The sequence below is a fragment of the Sander lucioperca genome, chromosome 23, assembly GCF_008315115.2.
Source record: "Sander lucioperca isolate FBNREF2018 chromosome 23, SLUC_FBN_1.2, whole genome shotgun sequence".
Taxonomy (NCBI): domain Eukaryota; kingdom Metazoa; phylum Chordata; class Actinopteri; order Perciformes; family Percidae; genus Sander; species Sander lucioperca.
In genome coordinates, this window is record NC_050195.1 from 19919007 (window position 1) to 19925006 (window position 6000).

Consider the following 6000-nt stretch of genomic DNA (forward strand, 5'->3'; position numbering starts at 1 on the left):
GTAAACAAGTGCGCTCATGTGCAGCTTGCTTTGCTGTTTAGTAACATTATTTTCTGACTAAGTGTACAGGAGTCTTCATATCTCATGGTGATGATCATTGAGCTCCGGGTGGTCTTTCAAACCCAGAACAGTCCAGGTCAGACCTTTATCCTCCCCTCCAGTATTGTTCCTGGCGACAGTCGCCCTCAGGTTTGTCAGTCCGGTCAAGAGGTTTTCGGTTAATGAGCTTGTTGTCGATGAAAGACGGGTTGCAGATCATCGTTGCAGCAGCTGCTGCTAGCATCGACACTGCTGCACATTCCTGCTGGTTCACGTTACAGCGGAGATATGAAGCAGCTGGAGTTCGACGAGTTTAGTAACTGGTGACTCAAAGGGGCTGACGTTGCTTTCATTCAACTAGCTGGAAGCAGCTCATTGCAGATTGTATATCCCGCTCGATCCTCCTGGATTTAACGGGGTGAAGGAGAACTTTTACTGAGACTTGTTTAAATTCCTAAATGCATCTTTTTCTCCCAATTTCAGCCCTCTGTCTGAAATATAACAGTGTTTTTCTCCGTACAAAGTTTTTTCAAAGAATAAAATTACCGGTTTGGTGTTTCACTGTGTATGGGGAAAACGGCACAGTGGCCAAAGCATTAACTTATGTTGACTTTGACAGACAATGTCACCATTGAAAATGGTTATCACAGCAGAAAACAAGTTATTTTAGTGAGAACTACTTTTGTTGTAAAACGGTAAAGATGACCTCAGAGAGCAGGAGGAGACTGAACAGAGATGTGAACAGCCTGTCGCTCTGTAGAGTGACCGGCTGTGTGTGTATGCAGGTGTGGTGGACCAAGTCCAAGTCTGAAATTGTAATTTATTGCGTTTTTTAAGGCGGGTTGTTGGGGAGAATGTGCACACAGCATCCTCAGACAACTTAAAGCTTTTGTTTGGTTTTCTTCCTCTCATACTTTTGCTAGTGCACATTCTTTGCACCTCTGACCATATTATTCCTTCAGAGTTATAAAGTTAAATTTGATTTCATTTTGGATGTTGATTCCAGTGTAATGTGTTTCTTCTAATACTGAGAAATCTAGCTGGCATCATGGCATTAGATTTTTTTATGGCCAGCAGCCAGCCAGTTTGTAACCCATTGTAAATGAGAGCATCCGTTCGATCCCCTTGACCTGGTTTATTCAACATCACATGAAATGGTATTCCCCACAGCGAACCAAAGTCACAGTAGGAAATGTCATACAAGCTTTCCTCCATGCTAGTGTTCTAGCAGCAGTTAATTTGGTTGCTGCTTATCATGTATAAATAGCAGTGGTGCAGAAATGAAAGTGCAGAGCACATATGAGTTTGCAGCACCCATCTATCCATAAGAGCTGCTCCACGCTGTAAAGGTACATGTGACTGAGCAGATTTCATCTCGGTGCCAGTTTTAGCCGGGCCGCGCTCAGATACCAAACATCCACAAATAGTGTGAGGTCATGTGAGGAGGCAGCGGGGCATGGTGCCAGTTGGGTCGTGTTGGTTACAACCTCGCCCACATTCCTTTTATTTTACTGTCAGCCCCCTGGAAATACATTTTCTCTGACACGTGGCGTCCCTGCTTTTTGCACAAGAAGTCAATCCCTGTGTGAACCATATAATTAATGCTCCTATAATGGGACAGTGATGGAAGCAGCCAATATGTCAGCAGCAAAAAGACATGACCTTTTTTGAATATACTATATGAGGCTGATTGTTTTTAGTTTGTATTGGTTTTCAGTGAAACATACCTGGATTTCTTTCATTTAAAGGGGCACTCCACTGATTTTTCATTATGGGAAATGTAGGCTGTTTTTGTAGCTTCCAAAAGTTGCTGCAAATAGACACTCATCCCTGAAAGTGACAAGCAGAAAATAATAGAAAATGGAGATAACACGATTGAGCCTCTGTTTCTACACTAGAGTCCCGTAAAAATAGTTAAAATCAGATTTTCACAAGGAAGTATTGACTTTTTGTCTGATTATATACCTTTTATCACAAAGTTGACTATTTTTTATCACCAAATTAGGTGAGAAAAACAAAATGACCAGGGCTTTAGTGATGTCACCTTCCCATGTGTTTACACCATTAACCAAACCCTGCTTTTAAATTGTGGGGGCAATTATTGTAGCAAATTATTTGCAAATGTGTGTGGAGAGTTGTGCAACCAACTGTATTTCATTCTCTGTGTGTGTGTGTGTGTGTGTGTGTGTGTGTGTGTGTGTGTGTGTGTGTGTGTGTGTGTGTGTGTGTGTGTGTGTGTGGACACATTTTTTAGGGTTGTATTTCAAGACCCCATCATGCATCCTCTCAGGACATGTGATATATAACATTATTTTGTTTTTGTCCACTTACAACCAAATTTCTGGTGTTGTTTGAACAGAATGCAACTCAACAACACATTTACCTACATGTCATATTTCATACGCTTTCCAGGGTGACTTTTCTCATCAGACACACACACACACACACACACACACACACACACAGCTTTAGGCGCAGCGACAGGAAGTGAAGCCTTCACAGAGAAACTCCATTTGAAAACTGAGCTGTCTGTTATGACGTCAGTGCCACTTCTTTGAAATGTTGTCCATGGCTTTACAACCAGAAGATACTCTGAACTGTCATGTGGTTTACAGTCTGAGAGCCAGATAAAATGAGCAAAGATTCAACCAGGTTCATCAGCCCACATAACTTAAATTCTAGGAGATACCAAAGATGTCGGGCAGAATTTTTGGGGAAATGTGTTTCAAAAGACACACAGGACATTTAGTCTAAGTTCACATAACTCATTAAATGGCTTAAATTATGAGCTGGAACAAACTCACCCTCTTGGCCCAGCTTGGTCTGGTATGACCAGTAGCTTATGGTGGCTGATGTTAGCAAATGTTATATACTGTAGATATCATTGTGTTATTGATATTACTGAGTCAGTTCATGATTTATTGACTCTAATGGCTGTTATATTTCGCTTCACTGTCATTATAATAATAATAATGACAGTGATGGTATACCATGTACTATTATTACATTCTATAGTTTAGCTTCAAAGCTACTTAAGGGTAAAATAAAAGTGGCAAACTGCATGTCCTACAAGAAATTAAATGCAGAAGTAGACCACCATCCAGAAAACAAGCATACTTTATTTGGAGACTCAAGGATGAACTGGTCAAAGATTAGGTAGTGTCACTGTGACGTCACATAACACGTGGTTGGCCATAACTCAAGAACTCATATTATGCTAATTATGACAAAATTTCACACAAATATCTAATAGGATAAAATGATGAAGTGATGACATGCATACCCAAAAGTTGAAAGGTCAACTTCGCTGTATAATGTTCTGCAAAAATGCTTTTCTGGCCATTATTCAACGGCATAACTCAGGAACAGAAGGGGAGACATTTGGTTGGATACTGAATTGGTAGTCTCGCTTTGCCAGACCTTCCTCCACAGCGCGTCGGAGGAGGGTCTGGCAAGTCCACACAGCATTCCGGGATGGGAGAAAAACGTTCTCTGGTTTACTGGCATTTCTTTAAACCAATCACAATCGTCATGGGCCGGACAGAGCCACGGTGCCGCTGCAAAATAGCCTGGGAAAGGAACTTGTTTTGGTGAAACGTGTATGTTCAAAAGTTGTTTTAGTTGTGCAACAGAAAACTCAGATTGGACAGAGTCTAGCTAGCTGTCTGGATTTACCCTGCAGAGATGTAAGGAGCAGTTACCCATAGTTCTCATAAATCCACTGGAGTTTAACATTCCAACATAAGGAAAGCGAAAGGTAACGAACACCTGGCCGAAAAAAGTGATATCCGGCAGAATTTTCGACGGCACTCAAGCAATCCCGGAAGTGGAACGTTGTGGATATAGACTACTGAATTGGTGACACAAATCTCGAAACTGTGGTGATTGTTTAGCTCTTCTGTGCTGTCGGGTTGAAGATGTGTGGGAAGCATTCATGTTTTGCCAAAAACTATAATTAATACCTTTTATTCACCTTTTATTAAGTCTTCACTACATGTATTAATTATATGAGTCTGGACAGACATGGATGTAAACTGCCACTTGAATGGTTTATGTGTCTTCTCCTAACTTGTTGATCAGATACATGGACTTCTGTGTACATTTGTGTTTTAACTCTAAAGATGAGTGTTTATTTTTTTCTGCCGTTTTGACAGCAACACACTCACAACTCATAATGAAAGGAGCAGTTCATTTGCAAAGTTGAAAGTTTTACTTGCATTATGGAAACACAAACAGTCATATCAGTACTTAAACCTCTCCTTTCTCTGTATTGCAGGCTGGGTGGTGTTGCAGACCCTCATGCAGTCCCAAGCTTTTACTGCAGCTGTCATGCTCATAGACTGAAGATACTGATCTGAAAGGGAAGGATGCAAAGGTGGAAGCAGTCAGTGTGGGATTCAGTTTCACTGCATCTTAATGGAACACACACACACACACACACACACACACACACACAAACTATAGTTTTTAATACTATCTACTTCCCCTTTTCTTTGAGAGGACATGTACACCCTGAATGGGCCCCTGTGGTGATCTACATTGTAGTTGGGAAGTACCTAGTGTTACAACTGCCATGCTGGTCTGCTTAAAGGGACAGTGCTGATCACTTTCATGTGCAGTGCATTCTCCTTTCAGGGCTTTTCAGTCACCTGTTGGATGGTTGAGTTGTCGCCTTGATAGTGAGTAAGCTATTTTTCTGTGCAGAGTTCAGGAGTCAAAGAAGGTTTTTTCTCTTTCTGTTTCTAAATGATCAGGAGGTCCAATTGGCTCACTTCAAATGCAGAAAGAGTTGAAGGAGATTGATATTTGTTTAATATATCTTAGGCCTTATTGGCATTTCTTTAAACCAATCACAATCGTCTTGGGCAGCGATAACAGCTGGACGGAGCAACGGTGCTGCTGCGAAATAGCCCCAGGAAGGAACTTGTTTGGGTAGAACAAAAGTTGTTTTAGTCATGCAACCGAAAACTCAGATTGGACAGATAGTCTAGCTAGCTGTCTGGATTTAACCTGCAGAGATCTGAGGAGCAGTTAACCATAGTCCTCATAAATCGACCAGAGTTTAAAATGCCAACACGAAGAAAGTGGAAGGTAACAGAGATCCGGCCGAAATGAAAGACATCCAGCAGAATATCCGGCGGCACCTGAACAATCCCGGAAGTAAAACGTCGTGGATATAGACTAGTCCTAAGTAATCCGGTCACAAGTGGGCAGCTCTAAGTACGTATGTTTACACCTGGCAGTAGAATGTGTTTCCAAATGTGTCTTGAGTGACCACTTGTGATCAGATCTCACTTCCCAGCTCTGCATGCAAATAAACACGTACATTTACGTTTGCATATAGGCGTGTGTGTGTGTGTGTGTGTGTGTGTGTGTGTGTGTGTGTGTAAATTTCAGTTGTTACTCTCAAAACGTGCGATGACTAATGAAAAAGAGCTGGCTGCAATCTGTCTGTGTGCCATAGGACGTAACTTTTCTCTGCGTGATGGGATTATGTAGCCTAGAAATCTAGATGCACCCTAGCGGCAGCAAATGTAATTTGCAGCCAGGGTCAGTCTAGCAACTCTCCGTTGGCTTGTGAGCTGGAAAAACCAAATTCTGGTCAGGCCAATCACATCGTGTATAGAGTTGGTGGGCGGGCTTAACATAAGGACGGCAGAGTTGCGACGGTTCCCTGCTACTTGAAAACGAAGAAGATGGCTGTTGCTGCTGGCGAACAGCGGTCTTTTGAATCAGTTTTGGCCGCGACTCTGGAAGACTTGGAGTTAAGCACTGAAGTCATTCTTAAAAAAGGAAGATGTGTTCGGAGTTTTGCCGACCGGATACGGCAAAAGTTTGCGTCATGATAAAAGCTTTTAAATAACAAAATAACGGGGGACTTTTATTGTGAAGAATTTACAGGAAATTAAACGTGTTATTCACTGTTTAAAAGCCACTTTGGCTTCTAAATAGCAACAGCAG

General features: G+C 41.8%; 1 long non-coding RNA gene across 1 annotated transcript in view; it reads left to right on the forward strand.

The window, feature by feature from the left end:
• Positions 1 to 4777, forward strand: part of LOC116045332 — a 28427-nt gene extending 23650 nt beyond the window's left edge. Inside the window, exon 2 of the long non-coding RNA XR_004103896.2 lies at positions 4316 to 4777. This is a non-coding gene — a long non-coding RNA (uncharacterized LOC116045332). The remainder of the gene's footprint in view (positions 1 to 4315) is intronic.
• The last annotated feature ends 1223 nt before the right edge of the window (positions 4778 to 6000 follow it).